The sequence below is a fragment of the Macaca nemestrina genome, chromosome 2 (assembly GCF_043159975.1).
Source record: "Macaca nemestrina isolate mMacNem1 chromosome 2, mMacNem.hap1, whole genome shotgun sequence".
Classification (NCBI taxonomy): domain Eukaryota; kingdom Metazoa; phylum Chordata; class Mammalia; order Primates; family Cercopithecidae; genus Macaca; species Macaca nemestrina.
The window spans coordinates 90,061,331-90,084,429 of record NC_092126.1 but is presented as its reverse complement, the minus strand read 5'-3'; the positions used below and the strand labels follow the sequence as shown (position 1 = coordinate 90,084,429).

Below are 23,099 nucleotides of genomic sequence, written 5' to 3'. Positions count from 1 at the left end.
CTAGCTTAAGATATGTGGGTCATATAAATGTGATTAAGATGTGGTTCTTCTCCTCAAACAGTTTCTCCTTTTTTCCATTTTGCATTTCTCTGCTCTTCTCATTCACTGAAGTACTTTTTAGCAAACACTTGAATTTTCCTGCCTTGATCTGCTTATTTTTATTCATTGGAAAAGCAGATACTACACTTGGCCTTGAGTTCAAATCCTTGTTTTGTCATTTGCAGCATGACCTTAGACAAACCATGTGTTCTTATTACTTCAGTTTCTTCATCAATCAAATAAAGATAATAATATTATTTACCTGTTATGGACTACATGTTTGTGCTTCTCCAGAATTCATATATGGAAACATTAGCCCCAAATGGTATGGTATTAGGAGGTGGGGCCTTCAGAAGGTAATTAGATCAGAGCCTACATGATGGGATTAGTAATCTTGTAAGAAGAGACATGAGAGAGCTTGCTTCCTGTCTTTCTGTTTTACACCACTTTCATATAGCAAGAAAATGGTCAGCAGCACCCAGGAAGAGGCCCTCACCATAACTTGATCATGCTGGCATTTCGCTATCAGACTTCCCAATTTCCAGAACTGTGAGAAATAAATGTGTGTTTTTTTGTTTTGTTTTTGTTTGTTTGGTTTTTTGAGACGGAGTTTTGCTCTTGTTGCCCAGGCTAGAGTGCAATGGCGCGATCTCAGCTCACTGCAACCGCCGCCTCCTGGGTTCAAGCACTTCTCCTGCCTCAGCCTCCCATGTAGCTGGGATTACGGGCATGCACCACCATGCCCAGCTCATTTTTGTATTTTTAGTAGAGATGGGGTTTCACCATGTTGGCCAGGCTGGTCTCAAACTCCTGACCTCAGGTGATCCGTCCGCCTGGGCCTCCCAAAGTGCTGGGATTACAGGTGTGAGCCACTGCGCCTGGTCAAGTGTTTGTTCTTTAAGCCACCGAGTCTATGGTATTTTTGTTACAGCAATCTAAATTGACTGAGGCATTACCTTTTCAGGTTGTTGAGAAAATTAGAGACAATTACATATTAATATGCCTTGAAAAGGGTTGACAACATGCTTAATAAATGGTAGCAAATAACATTATGTGGTGGCTCACGCCTGTAATCCCAGCACTTTGGGAGGCCGAGGCGGGTGGATCACGAGGTCAGGAGATTGAGACCATCCTGGCTAACACAGTGAAACACCGTCTCTACTAAAAATACAAAAAATTAGCCGGGCGTGGTGGCAGGTGCCTGTAGACCCAGCTACTCGGGAGGCTGAGGCTGGAGAATGGCGGGAACCCAGGAAGCAGAGCTTGCAGTGAGCCAAGATGGTGCCACTGCACCTCCAGCCTGGGTGACAGAGCAAGACTCCACCTCAAAACAAAACAAAACAAAACAAAACAAAAGCATTATCTATGGTTTCCGTCAATGTCCTTATGGTTAGAAAGTCAGCTTATGGGCCGGGCGCGGTGGCTCAAGCCTGTAATCCCAGCACTTTGGGAGGCCGAGACGGGCGGATCACGAGGTCAGGAGATCGAGACCATCCTGGCTAACATGGTGAAACCCCGTCTCTACTAAAAATACAAAAAACTAGCCGGGCGTGGTGGCGGGCGCCTGTAGTCTCAGCTACTTGGGAGGCTGAGGCGGGAGAATGGCGTGAACCCGGGAGGCGGAGCTTGCAGTGAGCGGAGATCACGCCACTGCACTCCAGCCTGGGAGACACAGCGAGACTCCGTCTCAAAAAAAAAAAAAAAAAGAAAGTCAGCTTATGCTGACCCATGATTTCATATGTTTAGGCTTTTTACTACATCAAGAGCAGAAGAGCACTGGAAAGAAAATATTTGAGGTAGGAGACAACTGAGGTGACAGAGAACTCAATGCTTTTTTACTTATATTCACTCTCTAGGTGATTGCATCCAGGTCCATGATTTCAAATATCACTGCTTTACTAATAAGTCTCAAAGTTTTATCTCCTGTTCCAGTAGCACCTCTGAACATCTGGCCACCTATTTAACATCATCATGAGGATGTATAATGGGCGCACCAAACGCTAAAACAAAACTCTTGATAGTCGCCTCATAAACTAGGTCTTCTTCTACCTTTCCCATCTCAGTAAATGGCAATTCCATTCTTCTACTTGTTTGGTCTAAAATCTTGGAATAATTTTGCTGTTGTTCTTTGTTTTTGAGATGGAGTTTTGCTCTTGTCACGCAGGCTGGAGTGCAATGGCGCGATCTTGGCTCACTGCAACCTCTGCCTCCCAGGTTCCCGCCATTCTCCAGCCTCAGCCTCCTGAGTAGCCAGGGTTACAAACGTGTGCCATGACACCTGACTAATTTTTTTGTATTATTAGTAGAGATGGGGTTTCACCATGTTGACCAGGCTGGTCTCGAAATCCGGACCTCAGGTGATCCACCTGCCTTAGCCTTCCAAAGTGCTGGGATTATTACTTGTGTGAGCCACTGTGCAGGGTCCCCACTTCAAGCTTTTTAAAGTGTTGGGATTACAGGCGTGAGCCACCACACCCAGCCTCAGTTGGTCCTTTAAAATGAAAGGTGGTTCAAGTCACTTCTTTGCTCAAAGTCTCCCGGTGGCTTTCTATGACTTGAGAAGAAAAAGGCATCTTACTCCAGAATGCCAGTCACATAAGATAATACCCTTTTACCTTGTTTAAGCCATTTATATATATATATTTTTACGGCGGTCAAACAATAGCCTAATACAGACCTATTTTTGAAAGTCTGTCTGTGCTCCCAACCCTCACCCAATGTGGGACTGGAATGTAAGCCTCATGAAGAGTAGGGGCTGTTTTTGGTTCACTGAAACAGTGCCTGGCACACTACACATTCAATCAACACTGAATGAATGAGGAGCAAAACCATCAACATAATACTAGGCCTTGAGTGCTTCCCTGAGGAAGTATGTGGCTGGTCAGTATAAGTAAGTGATTATACAGTAACATGCTGTGTGTGTGGTTGGTTTTCTGTTTTGACTGAATCACAATCGCAGGATACAACTTGCTATTTTCATTATCTGAGAGGCATAAATACTTGTAAGATAGTTGTATGTTTCTTTTGTAATTTAAATGAAGACTCTCAAGTAAAGTTTATTGTTGTCATAGAAGCATGGAAAACTGTGACAAGGTTCACACTGATGAGGAAAGGTCACAAGCAACATGCTATGCATTGAAGGAGAAAAGCAGCTTGTGTACTGAGATCTCGAGATGTGTGGTTGGCATGTGCCTCATCTCGGAAGAACCACAAAGAATTGCACAAGGTAAGTCAAAATGAAACGGAAACATCACAGGGTATCAGCAAGATGCCTGGGGGTAAACGCTACAGATGTAAAGCCACTGAATTCCAGGGTGAGTAAAGAATATAAAATGAGTTACAGCACTAGGAGAATATTTTGGGTATCAAATGTCTTTTTTATACAGTTAAGTTTGTTTTAAATACTTTATGTAGATGAGCTAATGTAAACAATTTAAAACATCATGATGATTTAAAAGTACATATAGTAATGAGACCCTGTAGTCCTGGGATTGAACAGCTTAACTTTAAAAAATATTTCATGTCTTGAGCGATGAAAGTTGCAAAGGTATAGGCTATCTTGCCATGCCATACCCCTTTGGGAAAATATTACTGAAATAAAACAAGTCAGGATTTGTTTAGCCATTTTATAATACATATGTAACTTCTGATAACAGTTACTGGTATGAAATTTCTCTTCATTAAGTAATTAGCTAGAAAGTTCAAGAGATAACTTTTTTTTTTTTTTTTGAATCAGAGTCTCGCTCTGTCTCCCAGGCTGGAGTGCAGGGGCGCGATCTCGGTTCACTGCAACCTTCCCCTCCAGGGTTCAAGTGATTCTCCTGCCTCAGCCTCCCAAGTAGCTGGGATTATAGGCACCCGCCACCACGCCCGACTAACATTTTGCGTTTTTAGTACAGACGAAGTTTCATCATGTTGGCCAGGCTGGTCTTGAACTCCTGACCTCATGATCCGCCGGCCTCAGCCTCCCAAAGTGCTAGGATTACAGGTGTGAGCCACGGCACCCAGTAGAGAACTTCTTAATGTGCTCCTTTGCTTTGCAATTTGTTAATAACACAGTAATCTCTCCTTTCTAGAAACACATTAACATTTAATTCAAAGTGTCATGGGAGTTTTAGATTAGGACACAGTATTGAATATTAGTAACAACAGTTCCTTCTTTGTCCTTTCCTCATCCAGTGAGTCTAATCATTGCTTGTATTTTGGTGCAGCCCTGATCCTTTATGCTGGATATGTTGGGACAGCTAGAGGGTGATGGGACAATACATGTGATCTCTGAGTGATGGTTTATTTCTCTGAGTATTTAACGTTGAAGCCACACTGTTGTTTCAGATAGTTTCCAGAATATAAAATCAAAGGGATCAAAATGTGATGTGATTTAAAACCCCCTTTGCTGGTGGAATCAAGGCCTTTCCACATTTGGGTGCCCCCATTTTTTCTGTTTGTTTGTTTAAAAGCACTCCAGGTCGCTGGGCACGGTGGCTCACACCTGCAATCCCAACACTGGGAGGCTGAGGCGGGTAGATCACCTGAGGTCAGGAGTTTGAGACCAGCCTGACCAACACGGAGAAACCCCGTCTCTGCTAAAAATACAAAATTAGCCGGGCGTGGTGGCACACGCCTGTAATCCCAACTACTCGGGAGGCTGAGGCAGGAGAATCACTTGAACCCGGGAGGCGGAGGTTGCAGTGAGCCGAGATTCTGCCATTGCACTCCAACCTGGGTGACAAGAGCGAAACGCCGTCTCAAAGAAAAAAAAAAGTACTCCTGCTCTCTCTTCAATTAGTGTGATCCAACAGTGGTGAGTAAAGTACATTTTACTGCAATGAATTTATAAGTCCCCAGACTCGATGATCTTCATATTAAAATGCAGTCATTTATGCACAGAAATGTCTTGTAAACTATAGGGATATAAACAAATGCATGGATTATTATCATTGTTAGGAGGCTCAACTAACGCTGAACAACTTTAGGAGGCAGCTTGGTGTAGGGTATAAGAACTTCAGGCTGGAAGCCCTGATCCTATGAACCTGAAGGAGGGTGTCTCCTCCCTTGTGGAATAAGGGATAGAGGTCATTTAGGGGAAGGAGAAAGCGTGGGGTAGGCAGCTTTGAATATGACGCTTAAGAACTGTATGGTTGAGAAGTCCTCATTCACTGAAAGTGGGGTTTGATTTTACGGTCACTGCTGTATGGAGAAGACCCGCCCGTGGTAGCACAATATGAAACTTAAAAAATAATCTAAGCCGCCGGGCGCGGTGGCTCAAGCCTGTAATCCCAGCACTTTGGGAGGCCGAGACGGGTGGATCACGAGGTCAGGAGATCGAGACTATCCTGGCTAACACGGTGAAACCCCGTCTCTACTAAAAAATACAAAAAACTAGCCGGGCGAGGTGGCGGGCGCCTGTAGTCCCAGCTACTCAGGAGGCTGAGGCAGGAGAATGGCGTGAACCCGGGAGGCGGAGCTTGCAGTGAGCCAAGATCCGGCCACTGCACTCCAGCCTGGGCGACAGAGCGAGACTCCGTCTCAAAAAAAAAAAAAAAAAAAAAAATAATAATAATCATCTAAGCCAATAGATATGTTTCATTGAGTGGCTCCACCGAGATAGTTTATTTATTGAAGACAGGGTATGTTTAGTGATATCTATGCCATTAATCAACTCAAAAAAAAAAAAAAGGAAGATACTATACTCTTCTCAATTCTGAAATAAAGTCTTCTGAAAGGTGTTAGTTTTGAGGTAAACAAGCCTCAGCTTTAGAAGCCTATTGAAATGCAACACTTGCTTTGTGCGGTTTCCCTGTACACTCTGCATAGTGTTTTGGAAACCTGCAGTTATCTAAATTCCCATCGGGTGACATTGTTTAATCCAACATTCCCACTTTCATACATCAAAATAGCTCTAAGGCCACACCACTGATATGCTTTGAACTCTCTTTCTGGTGGTTGGAAGGGAGTTTCCAATCCCACTCCCTTTCCTCTGATGGTTTTCCTGCTCCCTGCCCCACTAGGTCATTCAGGAAAGGCCTCTGGCAGCTCCCCCAAGCAAGGGCTCCTGGGGGAAAGAGACATTGACCTTAGCCAAGAAACCACCTGTCTAATCACTGAACGTTTTAGGCCACCAGGAGTCCACACTGGTGCAAGTTACAAGTAGTGTGTGTGTGTGTGTGTGTGTGTCGCAAAACTTTAGGCTTCTGATACTGAGAGGAAATGATAGTCGCTTTAAAGTGATCGCTACATCTATTTTCAAATATTGTGATGAGAGCAGGAAAACAGTACCCTTCACCTTTAAGAAAAAGCTGCAAATATTATTTTGCTTTGAAGGCAGTAATAACCGAAATAACAAAAAGGTTTCAAGTCGTATCTTAATTAAAAGGGTGGCTGCTTCTCCAGTCCTGAGCTTATACAGAGCTCTAAGAAGCGCCCCACCCCATCTTTCTGAAAGTCTTAGAAAGATTACCACCCCATTTGCTTTAAAACCTGAAGTGCCTCCCTTCTTTAAAAACGACCCCCCTCAATCATACTGCCCACATTATCACTTATCAAAGGTACAGCTGTGCTTTACACATGCAAAAAGTATACAAAGTGGATAAACTTCTACTGTGGATGCCACCGTGGAGGTATATGTTTAGTAAACATTTAGTTACATTATTTTATTTTTGTGAAATAAGAACTGATCGACCAAACCTTTCAAACAGACCCACCAGATGATAAATACCACCATATGCTTGATTCACAGTACATTTGGGCATAAACACTTCAATTACAGCTTTGTGTTTAGTATCAAAAATCCTTTCTTGTGTGCGTGTTTTCTCTCCAGATCCCGTGCTCTGGATCACATTTTGAAAGTCGCTTAATACAGATAAAGCACCTTTCCAGGTACGCTTCCGAGAACCATATGTATTTACGCACACAAAGGTGTGCACAGAGATTTTCACAAACAAATGTCCATATGATGCCGCGCCGCGCTCCCGCACATGCCCGCCGCGTGTGCGCCCAGCCCCCAGCGCCGCCGGGCCGCCCCCCGGACACGCGGAAGCCCGCGGCCTCCTTGGGAAACTTCGCCAGCGGCTCCACCCCGGCCACCGCGCGGGCCTCCCCGCCCCCACCCGTCTCGGGCCCAGCGGCCCACACCCGAGCACACTCAGGCCAGCCCGCGGCGGTGGGGGCGGGGCGGGCGGCCCGGGGCCCCGAGGCGCCTTTGAGTGCCCGCGGGGCTCGCCTGATTTTTAAAAAGAATGCGCCGCACAGCCCAGCCCCCAGCGCCGCCGGAGCGGGCCGGGAGGGAGAGGAGCGCGGCCGCTGGAGCCCCCCCCGCCGCGCCGCCGCCGCCGCCGCCACCGCCTCCCCGCGTCCGCGGCGCCCCTCCCCCGCCGGCCCCTCCCCCGCGCGCCCGCCCGCTCGCCCGCCCGCCCGGCGCAGGCCGCTCGGGTTTGTTTTGCTGCGCGGCCGCCGCCGCCGCCGCCGCCGCCGCCGCCGCCGCGGGCCTCGCGAGCTCATTTGTGCCTGGCTGGTCCCCATTCCTCTCTCCCTAGTGTTGAGTGTCTGAGCCGTTGGCTGCTCCGAACCGTTTGGCTCTTTCCCTTAGTAACAGCTTTTACCTTCTGCCTCAATTCCTCTCCCCGCTCGCGCCCTTCCCCCGCGCGCCGCCTCCCCCCGCCGCCGGCCGCGTGCGCCCCCGCCCCTCCCCCAGCGGCGGGAGCACCTCCGCTCGCCACCTGGGGACCCGCGCCGCGCTCCCCGCCCCCGCCCTCCCGGCGCCCATCCCCCGCGCCCTCCGCTCGCTGGGGTTATAATTGCCTCTCACCCCCCGGAGGGGTTATTTTGGGGGTGGTTGGAGGCGGTGGCGGCGGCGGCGAGGAGGGGAATTTCCTAGTGCCTCCATTCCCGGGAGGGGGGAGCAGCGTTGGAGGCCACCGTTTCCAGGTAAGCGCTGGGGGCCGGACCCCGGAGTGGGGGCGGTCGCGGGCCTGGGCGGGGGGCGCGGGCCAGAGGCGGCCGGGGGCGCTGGGCCGCGGGGGATGGGCGCGAGTGGAACATGCATTTTTCAACTTGGCCCTTGGGGGAACTGGGCTTGCGTGGGGGGAGGGAAGGCAGGGAGGGCACTTGGGGCGCCCCCATCCCCCCGTTTTCCTCTCTCAGGTTTCTTTGAAATGCTCACGTGCCTGCCCACCCCCTACCCTTTCCTGGTCTCGGGGGATCCTCACCCTAATTATGTTGTCCCCGAAAATGTGCACCTCGGCCTTCTCCCCCTCTTCCTCCCTTCGTGCATTTACACCCCCTTTTTGTGCGTGTGTGTATGAGGGGGGGGAGGCTTTTAGGAAAGGATTTGCAGCAAATTGAATCAAGGAGCCATCATGAGGCCGACTCCTTTATAGCCTATTTTTAGCAGAGGAGAAGGAGCTTTTCGGTGTATGCTATTTTGTGAAACCTCGGGCGGCAATGGAAATCTCCCCTCCCCAGGCGCGTCCCCGGCCCGGGCGCGGCGACCCCGGCCGGCGTGCTAGGGGCTGCGGGCGGCTGTTGGGGCCGCGCGTCCGGGGCGGGGGCGCCGGCCGGGGGAGGGGCGCGCGGCAGCCAGGCCTTGCTCCGGGACGTGTTTATTTGTAACTTAGTGCTTTCTATCGTCTTAAGGAGGTATTTGGTGGAGATTCTTTGAAGTTGGGTTCAGGAGTGTAGAATTGGCAAAGTTATTGTCAGCTTCCTGGTAAGTTTTGGGTGGCACAGAGTCACGTTATTTTCTGACAGTGTAAAGGCCACGTTGTGAGGGTGGTTTCTCGGTAACTTCCTCTTTGCAACCGATTTAATTTTTTGAACAGAAGCAGACTTTTATTTAAGTGGAATATTAATCTTAAATGGCAGCTCAGGGGAAGCCATCCATGCGTTAACGTGTTCAGTATTTTTGGAAGTTCTTAATTTGCTGAAACAGGCATCACTTCGCAGTGGTAACCGGGATTAAATTTAGGTTGTGAAAATGGTGTGTTTCATGTAAAATTTGGGTTGTGGCTTTGAAAAAATGCTCTCTTTGTTGGATTGTCTTAAGTGTCTCTAAGATAATTTGGTGATTACAAATGAGAAATGTTGGAAACTCGTTAGAAATTAGGTGTTCTCAATGTCTGGAGTTTACTTAAAATCTTGGACTGTGCAGGCACCGGGGGTGAAGAGTTTTAGTACCTATGTGATTTGCAGTTGACTTAGGAAAGTTTACTGTTCACTTTCTTGTTTTCCAAACAGGAACCGTATGCTGATCTAAACAAACTTGTTAATAAAATGTAGTGGGTGAAAATGACAGGTTATTTTTAGTCTGAATTTTAAGACTGAATGGTTTCTCCACCCCCCACCTCATGTAATTAAGTGATCTTCTTCCCCCTCCTTTTTTTCCTAAAGGCTCCTTCTACAGTTTGGATAATAATAAGGCCCTCGTGGTGTCTTCATCCACTTACCTGAAACAACTTGGAATAAATAATTTCGATTACACGTTGAAGATAACAATGAGTGACTGTTTGGGTTTTCCAGTGTGATTCATTTTCATTTTTGTTAAAATAAGACCCATGCTACATTGATGTATTTTAGTAATGCTGACTTCCTGGGATTGTATGTTCTCACCATTTTAATAAGTTTATAGTCTGAGGCACCTTTGTCTCCCCGAAAACATGGTGTATGTTGGGTGGTGTCCTGGGAGTTGATGGCAAGCTTCCCAAATTGTTGAGAGTTCTAGAAATAGTTAGCATTTACCTGTGGGGGAGGGGCTGCAGGAAGAAACTATGCCTGAGAGCAGTTAGGCGTGTGATGTGTGATTAGGCTTCTTGCTATTAAATCCAGGTTTTCTTGTTTGGAATATTTTTTTTTTCAGCCCTATCCTGCACTGAGATGTACGTAATCACAATCATTAAATTCATAAGTAACTATTTTTTGACGTTTGAGTTGTTAGAATCAAACCTGCAGTACAGAAAAAATACTGAACTGTATGTGGGATGAAAACTACGTGCCTGGGAAAAGTTTTTCTTAGTGTTAAGGAACTCAATAAAGTGACATGTTAATGGCATAAAAATTGTTGCAAAGCTCACACCGTCAGTTTATAAGACATTTTTCTTTTAACATATACCAGCTTTGGGTATTAATGTGGGAGACACTGGTGGTAAATGGAGTGGCCCCTTGCAGAGATGATGTTTTTGCATTGGTTGCTTCAAAGAAGTGTTAAGCATTTTAATACGTACGTCCAAGAATCTTTTTGATATTTGTATTCTCGACACCTAATTAAAGGTTTTGCATGATTATCATGACACCAGTCTCCCGAAAGAACTAGAGCTAACTGCTTCCTGTGTTCTAGGAGCCTTTCAAGCTCACATGTAGAAAGGGCAGAAGATAATATGAACATAGGGGTTACTGATAAAAGGAAATATATTAATAGACCTTTTGAACATCAACCTGTTGATTAAATCCATCAGTGCAATATACATACAACCTTGTCAGACAAGTAGGTGACAAAGGAATCTCCCTTGTTTGTACAATTTGTAGCAGTACTGTTACAAAGAATTTCTGACCTGACACATTTTGATGAAGTTGGTTGAAATAGTTTGTTCGGTTTGTTCAATTTTGGTGTCATTTATATAAAAAGAATAGAGAAGAATGAATGGTAGGAAGTCAGGGGAGAGGTATGGCAGAAACATTGGCATTCACTAAAACTTGTATTTTTCTAGTGCATGTGAATTGGACTCATTTCACAACATTTACAGTATAAGTCACTGAAATGCAAAGAAGGAAAGCAGCTAACATGAGACATTTATACTTTATGCTCAGACATTCTAGTGGTAGAGGAGGGCTAGGACCCTAGAGCTGTGTAGTAAAGAATTGTTGAGTATCGTTCAGTTTAGGTGCCACCAAGGTGGTATCTCATGCTCTGCCACCAATAGAAACCTGAAGTTAAAAAGAAAGGACTCTGTGAGAGAGCTGATACTGGAGAGATTTGGCTGTTTACCCCTCTGGGATTGGGTTCGGTAAGAGTGCAATTGATTGCCCTGTTACCACAGAGCCAGAGGAGAGGGACTAGGTGCTCAGGGCTATGCTCTAGGAGGTGTGAGGTGTTTTCTATGCCGTTTATACCCCAGGCTGATCCTATGAGGTAGGTAGTGTTGGGCTTTTTTTGTGGATGATGAAACAGAGGTGCAAAGAAGTTAATTCACTTGTTCAAGGCCACAAAATGATTAAATGAACACTAGGATTCAAACCTGGGTCTATCTTAGATGACTGAATCTGCGGAATTTTTCCCAGCTGTTTTGTTAGTCTTGATCTGTGTAGATATCCTTCCAAAACCTTGTGTTTCTGATCAAGTTTATGATCTATAGTTGAGCATCTGTACTAACTGGGTCAGGTGATTGCATGGTTAAATGAAATTCATAGAACTCATATCATTGTGTTGAACTCCCTAGCACTGTTTAATAAGATGCAGTCCTACTGGGCACGGTGGCTCATGCCTGTAATCCCAGCACTTTGGAAGGCTGAGGCGGGCAGATCACGAGGTCAAGAGATCGAGACCATCTTGGCCAACGTGGTGAAACCCCGTCTTCTACGTCTCTACTAAAAATACAAAAATTAGCCAGGCATGGTGGCGGGTGCCAATAGTCCCAGCTACTCGGGAGCCTGAGGTGGGAGAATCTGGGAGAACCTGGGAGGTGGAGGTTGCAGTGAGCCAAGATCACGCTACTGCACTCCACCCTGGGCGATAGAGGGAGACACCCTCTCAAAAACAAACAAAAAACTAGTGTAGGAAAAATCATTGAAATCTTTGTGTTGTAGCATAGTGGTTACAGTGAGTTCAAACTCAGGTTCTATCCCTTACTAGCTGTGATGTTGGGGTAGTAGCTCCTCATGCGTTTTATTTATTTTTTTAAATTTTTATTATATTTTATTTTTTTGAGATGGAGTTTTACTCTGTTGCCCAGGCTGGAGTGCAGTGGTGCGATCTTGGCTCGTTGCAGCCTCCACCTCCTGGGGTCAGGTAATTCTCCTGCCTCAGCCTCCTGAGTAGCTGGGATTACAGGTGTCCGCCACCACTCCTGGCTAATTTTTGTATCTTTAGTAGAGGTGGAGTTTCACCATGTTGGCCAGGCTGGTCTTGAACTCCTGACCTCATGTTCCACCTGCCTCGGCCTTCCAAAGTGCTGGGATTACAGTCGTGAGCCACCACGCCAGGCAAACTCTTTAAATAAAAAGGGAACTCTTTCAAGGCTTGGGTCCCGCAGAACCTAGGGTTTGCCTTTTAGGCTGTAGTGATTACTTTGAGTAGGTGGTTTTATTTTATTTTTTCTGACCTTTTACCTGTGTGTTCTTTTCCATATTGTCAGCTGCTGTCAAGATAGTTGTCCTTGGAAGTTCTGTTCCTCTATGAGCCTTGTCTTATGTTCACTTCCCATTTTTAACCATACTTAATTTAGCACTACTGTTTACTAATCGTCAAAGTTCTATGTATCAGGACTACACAGGTACTTTGACAAGTACTGTGACGGTCTGAGTGCTGATGCCCTGAATTTAACAGTGAGAAAATTGAGGCTTAGGTAGTGGGGGACAGAGCAGGAATTTAGTCCCAGTTTGTGTGAATTCTAGGCCAGTGTTGTTACCTAGCAGTCTGTCTTCTCAATGAATGAATTGTTGTAGGTCTGGATTATTAAGTTTTTATTTGGTTGCCCTGAGCAACCTTTCTTACTCATTTTATCTTCTGTAACTACTGACAGTGTAATTTATTTAAAGTACTGGTTTCATCTTGTCAGTTCCCCTGCTGGAGAACCCATAATGGATTCTCTTTGCCAACTGGGCTGAATTTATATGCTTCAGTCTGGCTTTTAAGAAGGTTCCATTCTACCTATTCAGCTTTATTTCCCACTCTTCCCCAACTGGAATTCTTGCCGGCCTCTCAAATACTGTAGTTTTTGCCGTAGTCACTACTTTGCTTTTGTGCATGCTGTTCTTCCCTTTGTCCTTCTTACAGCCTAGTTTCAGTCCCCCTTCTTCCATGAATCCTTTTCTGGCCATCCTGACTCAGGATATTTCTTCTCTGAGATTCCATTGCATTTAGTGAAGATCACAAATCCCATAACTGTTTATTTTTTTGTTGCCCCAACTACAATGTTACATTTCTTGAAGGGATGGACCTTTTTCCTTCTAGCATTTGGCAGAGTTCTTAATACCATTTTCGTGTTAAAATGGATTGTGAGGGCCTGTGTTAAAATGGGAGCAGCAACAGCCCTCTTCCAATGTCATGTGGCAGCATCTTCTTTTTGAGTTAGACCTTAAAAGATTTAGGTGTACTATAGTCACATTTAACTGTTCATTTGAATTTAATGCTGCCAGAGTTGCAAAGGAAGAAAAACTTGCTCTTAGTTCTTAGAGTTAGATGAACATGGATGGTTTTGGCTGGGCACGGTGGCTCATGCCTGTAATCCCTGCACTTTGGGAGGCCCAGGCGGGTGGATCACTTGAGGTCGGGAGTTTGAGACCAGCCTGGCTAACATAAAACACGTCTCGGCCGGGCGCGGTGGCTCACGCCTGTAATCCTAGCACTTCGGGAGGCGGAGGCGGGTGGATCACCTGAGGTCAGGAGTTTGAGACCAGCCTGATCAACATGGAGAAACCTCATCTCTACGAAAAATACAAAATTAGCCAGGCGTGGTGGCACATGCCTTTAATCCCAGCTACTCAGGAGGCTGAGGCAGGAGAATTTCTTGAACCCAGGAGACAGAGGTTGCAGTGAGCCGAGATCGTGCAATTGCACTCTAGCCTGGGCAACAGGAGCAAAACTCTGTCTCAAAAAAGCAACTACAACAACAACAACAACAACAAAACACGTCTCTACTAAAAATACAAAAAATTAGCTGGGAGTGGTGGCGCATGCCTGTCATCCCAGCTACTCAGGAGGCTGAGGCAGGAGACTCACTTGAACCTGGGAGGCAGAAGTTGCAGTGAGCTGACGTCGTGCCACTGTACTCCAGCCTGGGCAACAAGAGCAAAAACACGGTCTCAAAAAAAAAAAAAAAAAAAAAAAAAGAAAATGGATGGTTTTGCCCTTTTAATTCTGGAATAGTAGCCACAGTATTGGGGGAAAACCTAGTCTAGTTAGGAATTGTGTCACAGTAAGTTGACTATCTGGTTATATATGTGTCAGGTAGTCAGGTATAATGATGCTTAAGATTTTGTACTTTTTTTTTTTTTTTTTTTGAGACAGAGTTTCACTCTTGTTGCCCAGGTTGGAGCGCAAGGGCACATTCTTGGCTCACCGAAACCTCCGCCTCCCAGGTTTAAGCGATTCTCCTGCCTCAGCCTCCTGAGTAGCTGGGATTACAGGCATCCGCTTACACGTCCAGCTAGGACTTTATTTTCTTAATCTGTTAGATTTTTTTCCCTCCTTATTTCCTCAGTAGTGTACCTAAGTTAAGATAGTGTTTTTAGATCTCACGGTTTTACAAATGAAACTGCACTGGAGTTTCATTTGAACCATTACTATTAATATTAACATTTAGGCCGGGCGCGGTGGCTCAAGCCTGTAATCCTAGCACTTTGGGAGGCCAAGATGGGCGGATCACAAGGTCAGGAGATCGAGACGATCCTGTCTAACCTGGTGAAACCCCGTCTCTACTAAAAAATACAAAAAACTAGCCGGGCGAGGTGGCAGGCGCCTGTAGTCCCAGCTACTCGGGAGGCTGAGGCAGGAGAATGGCGTGAACCCAAAAGGCGGAGCTTGCAGTGAGCTGAGATCCGGCCACTGCACTCCAGCCTGGGCGACAGAACGAGACTCTGTCTCCAAAAAAAAAAAAAAAAAAAAAAAATTAACATTTAGTATAGGGCATATGTATTATACAATGTAAATGAGTTTAATTTACCAAAAGAATGTCTCTTAACCATCTCTCTTCAGTAAGTTTTTATGATAAGACTGTGCTGTATTGGTTCCAGCTAACCAGGGTAATTGACTATAAAGGCAACTAATTTGGTGTTACATCCTTTTGAAGTTTTAATTTTTTTTTTTTTTTGAGATGGAGTCTTGCTCTGTCGCCCAGGCTGAATGCAATCTCAGCTCACTACAGTCTCCGCCCCCCAGATTCAAGCAATTCTCCTGCCTCAGCCTCCCAAATAGCAGGGATTACAGGTGCCAGCCACCACGCCTGGCTAATTTTTTTGTAATTTTAGTAGAGATGGGGTTTTACCATGTTGGCTAGGCTGGTCTCGAACTCCTGACCTCAGGTAATCCACCCACCTTGGCCTCCCAAAGTACTGGGACTATAGGCGTGTGCCACCATGCCCAGCTAATTTTTGTATTTTTAGTAGAGATGGGATATCACCTTGTTGGCCAGGCTGGTCTTAAACTCTGGGTCTCGTGATCTGCCCGCCTCGGCTTCCCAGAGTGCACCCGGCCTGAAATTGTTATTTTTTATTTTTTGAGACAAAGGCTCACTATGTTGCCTAAGCTGGAGTGCAGTGGCATCATCTTGGCTCACTGCAACCTCCACCGCCTGGGTTCAAGCGATTCAACTGCCTCAGCCTCCTGAGTAGCTGGGACTACAGGAACGTGCCACCCATGCCGGGCTAACTTTTTTATATTTTCAGTATAGATAGGGTTTCATTATGTTGGCCAGGCTGGTCTCCAACCCCTGACCTGGTGATCCACCCACCTCGGCCTCCCCAAGTGCTGGGATTACAGGTGTGAGCCACCGCACCTGGCCAAAATTTTTAATATTTATGTATGGAATGTAAGCTTTTCAGCATGATTTTCAATCAAACAAAATGAGTTAGATTGAAAGCTCTGCTTTCTGAGAGCTTAGATTTATAACTCGGAATTAATACAGACTGTAAGGGTCATGCTGAAAGGTTAATACATTTTAGTAAACATGGAGTACCCAGATTCAGGAGATTTATATGAAATGAATAGGTTTGAGGGATGAGGGAGGAGGAATACCTGTTGAACATTTAAACTGGGAAGCTTGCCACCTATTTTCCCCTTTATCGAAGGTTTTAGGAGGTAGAATTTAAAAACAGAAAAGGGAACAAGAGTCAGAGATGGTCATTCCAGTATCTTAATAGAGTAATTTCTTTTTTTTTTTGATGGAGGTTTGCTCTTGTTTCCCAGGCTGGAGTACAGTGGTGCAATTTCAGCTCACTGCAACCTCTGCCTTCCAGATTCAAGCAGTTCTCCTGCCTCAGCCTCCCGAGTAGCTGGGATTACAGGCATGTGCCACCATGCCCACCTAATTTTGTATTTTTAGTAGAGATGGAATTTCGCCATGTTGGCCAGGCTGGTTTGAACCTCTGACCTCAGGTGATCCACCTGCCTTGGCCTCCCAAAGTGCTGGTGGGATTACAGGCGTGAGCCACTGTGCCCGACCAGTAATTCTTTTTTATATGAAATTGTACTCTGGGCTGGGCGCGGTGGCTCACGCCTGTAATCCCAGCACTTTGGGAGGCCGAGGTGGGCGGATCACGAGGTCAGGAGGAGTTCGAGACCAGCCTGACCAACATGGTGAAACCCCATTTCTACTAAAAATACAAATATTAGCCGGGCGTGGTGGCACGTGCCTGTAATCCCAAATACTCAGCAGGCTGTGGCAGGAGAATAGCCTGAACCCAGGAGGTGGAGGTTGCCGTGAGCGGAGATCGTGCCACTGCATTCCTGCCTGGGCAATAAAGCGTGAGACTTCCATCTCACACACACAAAAAGGAAATTGTACTCTGGAGTTTCAAGCTTTTTTTTTTTTTTTTTTTTTTTAGTGTTTAAAATTTTTGATTACCTTAAAATGGTGGATTTTTTTTTTTTAAACTTTTTAACAAACTAGATTATCAGTCTATTTGAGATCTTCAGTATTTTGTCTGAGATCTGATATGGAATCAATAAGTGCTTTTTTTCCTGATACCTTTTGTGTTTCTCTTTTCTTTTCATTGTGTCTTTTTCAGCATAGTGGAGAGCAGGACATTGTAAAGAGACAATCAGTGACTCAGTTTTTGAGTGGATGCTTTTGTTTTTTGTTCTTAGTTTGCATCTGCTTGAATGGGGTAGCATTTTAACATGGGTCTAATATTAAGCAAACAAGTATTTTTAAACCAATTCTTTGTAAAGCTAGGGTTACATGAGTAAATCTAGCTTCTATAAATGTGTATTAAGATGATCAGATGAAATGTTACCTGAAGTTCTCTTATTTGTGCATATACTTGAATGAGTATACTCGATACTTCAGTTTCTTAAGATTCTAGGATTCTTTTTTTTTTTTTTTTTTTTTTTTTTTTTTTGAGATGGAGTCTTTGTTGTCCAGGCTGGAGTGCAATAGCACAATCTTGGCTCACTGCAACCTCTGCCTCCCGGGTTCAAGCGATTCTCCCTGCCTCAGTCTCCTGAGCAGCTGGGATTACAGGTGCCCACCACCACACCTGCCTAATTTTTGTATTTCTAGTAGAGATAGGGTTTTGCCATGTTGGCCAGGCTAATCTCTAACTCCTGACTTTTTAAGTGATCTGCCAGCCTCAGCCTCCCAAAGTGCTGGGATTACAGGCGTGAGCCACCGTGCCTGGCCAGGATTTCAATTTTATGAGTTTTAGGGGGATCTACGTGGAAAATTTTTTTAGAGTATTTAAGTACTAAAAATCTACAGCCTTTCATAGAATAATAGTCTGGAAAGTATGTGACATGAGCATAAGCAAACACCTTGCCAGTTGGGGTATAGTAATAGCATATTTTGGTGGTTACCTTCAATTGTGAATAGAACACAGTTTCAGGTTAGGGAGAGGTGTTTTATTCTTTTCCTTTAATTTGAATAGGCTCATTGGGAAGAGTATACACTAATCTTGTTACATTTTTGTTTAGTGGCTATCATATGTCATTAAACTCACAGTATAAGGCAATTGACTCATCTGCTTTGGGTTTCTGAAATAAGGTAATGAGAATAGATAATGAATTTCTTTATCCTTTTTTTCCTTTTTTTGCAATTACCTTTTTATGGGGTAGAACTTATTAAAAATAAGGATTTTAGGATACTATTTATAGCTGTAGCAGTGTTCCTTGGTATTCATTCATATAAAAATGTAACATGATACATGCTTAAGATTTTTCCCCTAGTAAAATGTTGGGTTTTCTTTAAATTACTATACTTTGTCCTCTTTAGTAACTGATATACATTCGTAAAATTATAGACCGGGGTCAGGAGTACAGTCTGTTACTGTATTGTGTTCTTGTGCCAGAAAACCCCAGGTGTATCATGGGAATACATCTTTGACCTTGGACTTTCGTGAGTCCTGCTAGCAGAGGTCACTAGTATTGACACCTGGTGAGAGATGCCTTTGCGTGAATTGTTCTTTTATTTATTTATTTATTTGTTTGTTTGTTTATTTGAGGCAGGGTCTTGCTCTGTCACCCAGGCTGGAATGTAGTGGTGTGAACATGACTCACTTTGGCCTCCAACTCCTGGGCTTAAGCAGTCCTCCCACCTCAGCCTCCTGAGTAGCTAGGACTACAGATAAGCAGCACCATGCCCAGCCAATTTATTTATTTTTAATTTTTTGTAGAGACAGGATCTCACTATGTTGCCCAGGCTGGTCTTGCACTCCTGGGCTCAAGCAGTCCTCCTGCCTCCCAAAGTGTTGGGATTATTGGTGTAAGCTGCTGCACCCAGCCAATGCTTCTTTTATATATTTATTTAGATTTGGTGTTTGATTTTTTGCTAATATTTAAAGGACCTTCTCAAAGATACTTTTAAATGAAAAGACAAAGGGTCAGAAAATACCATATGGTTGGCTGCTGTTTGTTTGTTTGTTTGTTTGGAGACAGTCTCTGTCACCCAGATCTGGAGTGCATTGGTGTGATCTCAGATCACGGCGACCTCTGCCTCTTAGGTCCAAGTGGTGCTCCTGCCTCAGCCTCCCAAGTAGCTCGATTACAGGCTTGTGCCACCATGCTCGGCTAATTTTTTTGTACTTAAGTAGAAACGAGGTTTCGCCATGTTGGCCAGGCTGGTCTTGAACTTCTGACCTCAAGTGATCCACTCTCCTCAGCCTCCCAGAGTGCTGGAATTAGTGGCGTGAACCACTGCCCCTGGCTGGTTGGCTGCTATTTTAACTTAAGGGATAGAAGACTGGAAAGGACACAAGCAATACAGTGTGTATGAGTATGTGTGTGTTTATATACGCTTGTCATGTGCTTAGAGTGACTAGAAAGCTGTGAAAGAGACTAATAACAATGGTGTTGGGGTGGGCAGATTATGTAGTCACATGTGGGAGAGTTATTTTCATGTGTGACTTTTTGAACTGTTTATGTTTGTATTATTTTGAAAAAATAATAATTGAAAAATCGAGGCATCTGGTTAAGCTTTAAAAATCTTTATTTCTTTGGATTTGGATAGGATGGTCAAAAGAAAGGGGAAAACGACGTTAATTTCTCTTGTGCTTTTCAGTCAGTCCTTAAAGAGCTGAAACTGTTTATTTCTTTTTTTTTTTTTTTTTTTTTTTTTTTTTTGAGACGGAGTCTCGCTCTGTGGCCCAGGCTGGAGTGCAGTGGCGCGATCTCAGCTCACTGCAAGCTCTGCCTCCCAGGTTCACGCCATTCTCCTGCCTCAGACTCCTGAGTAGCTGGGACTACAGGCGCCCGCCACCTCGCCTGGCTAGTTTTTTGTATTTTTTAGTAGAGACGGGGTTTCACCATGTTAGCCAGGATGGTCTCGATCTCCTGACCTCGTGATCCACCCGTCTTGGCCTCCCAAAGTGCTAGGATTACAGGCTTGAGCCACCGCGCCCGGCCCGAAATTGTTTATTTCTGTAAACACTTATTTTCATTTTTCAGAGTTGGTGGCAGAATTAGAGTAGTTGTATGATTAACAAGTGTTGTTTCTGTTTCATGACTGGATCATTAGACCAGTGGTGAACCAGTGATGATTTTTTTTTTTTTTGAAACGGAGTCTCGCTCTGTGGCCCAGGCTGGAGCTCAGTGGTGCGATCTCGGCTCACTGCAAGCTCCGCCTCCCGGGTTCACGCCATTCTCCTGCCTCAGCCTCTTGAGTAGCTGGGACTACAGGCACCCGCCACCGCGCCCGGCTAATTTTTTGTATTTTTAGCAGAGACGGGGTTTCACCGTGGTCTCGATCTCCTGACCTTGTGATCCTCCCACCTCGGCCTCCCAAAGTGTTGGGATTACAGGCGTGAGCCACCGCGCCCGGCCGGATTATTTTTTTTTTAAGCCACAGTCTTGCTCTGTCTTATCCAGTCTGGAGTGCGGTGGTGCAGTCTTGGCTTACTGCAGCCTCTGCCTCCAAGGTTCAAGTGATTCTCCTGTCTCAGCCTCCCAAGTAGCTGAGACTACAGATGTGCGCCACCATACCTGGCTAATTTTGTATTTTTAGTGCAGACGGGATTTCACCATATTGGACAAGCTGGTCTTGAACTCCTGACCTAAGGTGATCCACTGGCCTTGGCCTCCCAAAGTGCTGAGATTACAGGCGTGAGCCACTGTGCCTGGGAAACTGGTGAATTTTGAACCCTATCCAAGCCTGATACTTAGAAAATAATTTAGTGCAAACTTTAGGAGATTTTGGTTATCCAGAAGTACATACATTTTGTTTTATTTCAAAGGTATTGCTTTGCCAAGGATTTGGACATTAGGTGAATATCGGGGTTCTCATAGTAGTTGATTTTAATAATTATAGTATTTGGCACAATGGAATTTGTGGAACTATGGCTTCTGATACTGCACAGATCCTCTCATGACTTACTTAGATGTATGTGTTATTGATGTCAAGGTGACAGACAGATACATTCGATTTTGATGCTATTTTTGGTTGCAGTTGGTGTCATTGGTAATTGTGTCACTTGCAGCTTTTCATTGGCTATTTAGTTTACCAGTAAAGGGGCTTGCCTTCTAGTTGTGCTTATTTTCAACTTCAGCTGGAGCAACCTTAGAGAAAGGGAGCACCTGTTTTTGTGCACAGAACTCTGCTCTACTGTGACTTGACACTAGCCTTCCTTTGAGGGCAGTGGCGTGGCCCTCTTCTCAGCAGTAACAGGAGACTAGGTAGGAGAATCTTAGTCTCATTTTTGGCAGTGAATTCTCAGTATGTTACTGTGGTGAAGAGCTGGTCTCGAACTCCTGACTTCAGGTGAACCACTTGCCTCGGCCTCCCGAAGTGCTGGGATTACAGGCGTGAGCCACTGCTCCCGGCCGATTAGATGTTTCAAGAAAAAAAAAAAAGAAAAAGATTTGTACCTTTTTTTTTTTTTTTTTTTTTGAGACGGAGTCTCGCTGTGTCGCCCAGGCTGGAGTGCAGTGGCCGGATCTCAGCTCACTGCAAGCTCTGCCTCCCGGGTTTTTACGCCATTCTCCTGCCTCAGCCTCCCGAGTAGCCGGGACTACAGGCGCCCGCCACCTCGCCCGGCTAGTTTTTTGTATTTTTTAGTAGAGACGGGGTTTCACCGTGTTAGCCAGGATGGTCTCGAACTCCTGACCTCGTGATCCGCCCGTCTCGGCCTCCCAAAGTGCTGGGATTACAGGCTTGAGCCACCGCGCCCGGCCGTGTACCTTTCTTAAAAATAAAGTTTTTTGGCCGGGTGCAGTGACTCATGCCTGTAATCCCAGCACTTTGGAAGGCTGAGGTGGGTGGATCACCTGAGGTCAGGAGTTTGAGAAAAAAATTCACAGGATGTGGTGGCGGGCGCCTGTAATCCCAGCTATGGAGGCTGAGGCAGGAGAATCACTTGAACCTGGGAGGCGAAGGTTGCACTGAGCCAAGATGGTGCCACTGCACTCCAGTCTGGGTGAAAGAGTGAAACTCCGTCTCAAAAAAATTTTTGCTTTCTGGAGTGGAATCCCTACTTTTCTCCAGGCAACACTGCTCTGGTTGACAACTGACAACTGCTTTGATCAGTCACTTCAAATATATATGTTAAATTTTATCCAAACGTTAACATAGATTCTCACTAAAAATCCATATGGCACGACACAGGGTATGTATACATGCAAAAATAACTGAAAGGTTTTCAGGAACTTATGCACACATATTTTCTATACTCTTCATTTAAAAACATGCTTTTATAAACCTGAATGAATTTTATTACTTTTATTCAGTGAATTTAGAAAATACTCGTTCAAAGGAGTATAGAATTGTATTTTTCTACTTTTATGGATTTAGAGTCAGTACTCGATGAGAAACATCGATGTTCTGAATGATAGAGCATGGATGAGTTACATTTATTGGTGCTAATGTCTTTAGGTCGTATTCTGAAGCTTTATGAGGATTCTGAAGTTCTGGTGCCTCGATTTTGTAAGGCATACATAAGAAGTAAGATACAAATGATAAGGAATTTTGATTGCTCTTAAAGGTAAATTTAGTTTTGGAGGGAAAAATCTGAACAGCTGTGGCTTAGGAACCCTGAATGCTTCTTATAAAGGACGGTAATTAGAAACAGAAGAATGACCATTATATAAAGTTTCTTACATCCCATTAGAGAAGAAGTTTGGATAATTACATTGTTTTAAAAAAATTTACATGCTGTAACATGTTGCCTGCATGAAGTTACACTATTTGATTGAAGGTTAAGCATTAAGCCTCTTTCCGTGACAGTCTTAAAATTAACATCCTCGCCTGTGGTGACCACTAGTCATCTGTTTCTAGCACAAGCCTCTCCTTGATTGAGAGTTATTTGTTGCCTCATTTCACTAGGCAGATCCTTCCTTGAAGACAGGTGTCTGTCACCCATCTTGACCCTCAGCATCTGGTACAGTGCCTGGCACTCTTTAGCCTTTCCCTTGTTGAGTTGAATCCCATGAGGCTCTGACTGAGGTATAGGTTTGCTAGTACAATAGACTCTTGTTGCTTTTGTGGGTGATTCACATATACAAAACTGGAAAGGAGATACATCCAGTTTCACAAATTAATGGTGCTTTGGACTTACTGTGTTCCTGCTGTCAGAGTTTTCTTCTTCTTCTTTTTTTTTTTTTTTTGAGACGGAGTCTTGCTCTGTTGCCCAGGCTGGAGTGCAGTGATACGATCTCAGCTCACTGCAAGCTCTGCCTCCTGGGTTCACGCCATCCTCCTGCCTCAGCCTCC

The 23,099-nt window shown here is 45.0% G+C and overlaps 1 protein-coding gene across 9 annotated transcripts in view; it reads left to right on the top strand.

The window, feature by feature from the left end:
* Window positions 1–7,574: 7,574 nt before the first annotated feature.
* LOC105489990 (TBL1X/Y related 1) overlaps window positions 7,575–23,099 on the top strand; it is a 185,037-nt gene continuing 169,512 nt past the window's right edge. For 2 of the 9 annotated variants that reach the window (XR_011619907.1, XM_071091276.1), the window contains exon 1: window positions 7,716–7,962. The gene's annotated coding sequence lies outside the window, so the exon portion shown is untranslated. Of the gene's footprint in view, window positions 7,963–8,585; window positions 9,014–23,099 lie in introns of those variants that run through there. The other 7 variants (XM_071091274.1, XM_071091271.1, XM_071091270.1 and 4 more) reach the window with 6 other exon arrangements.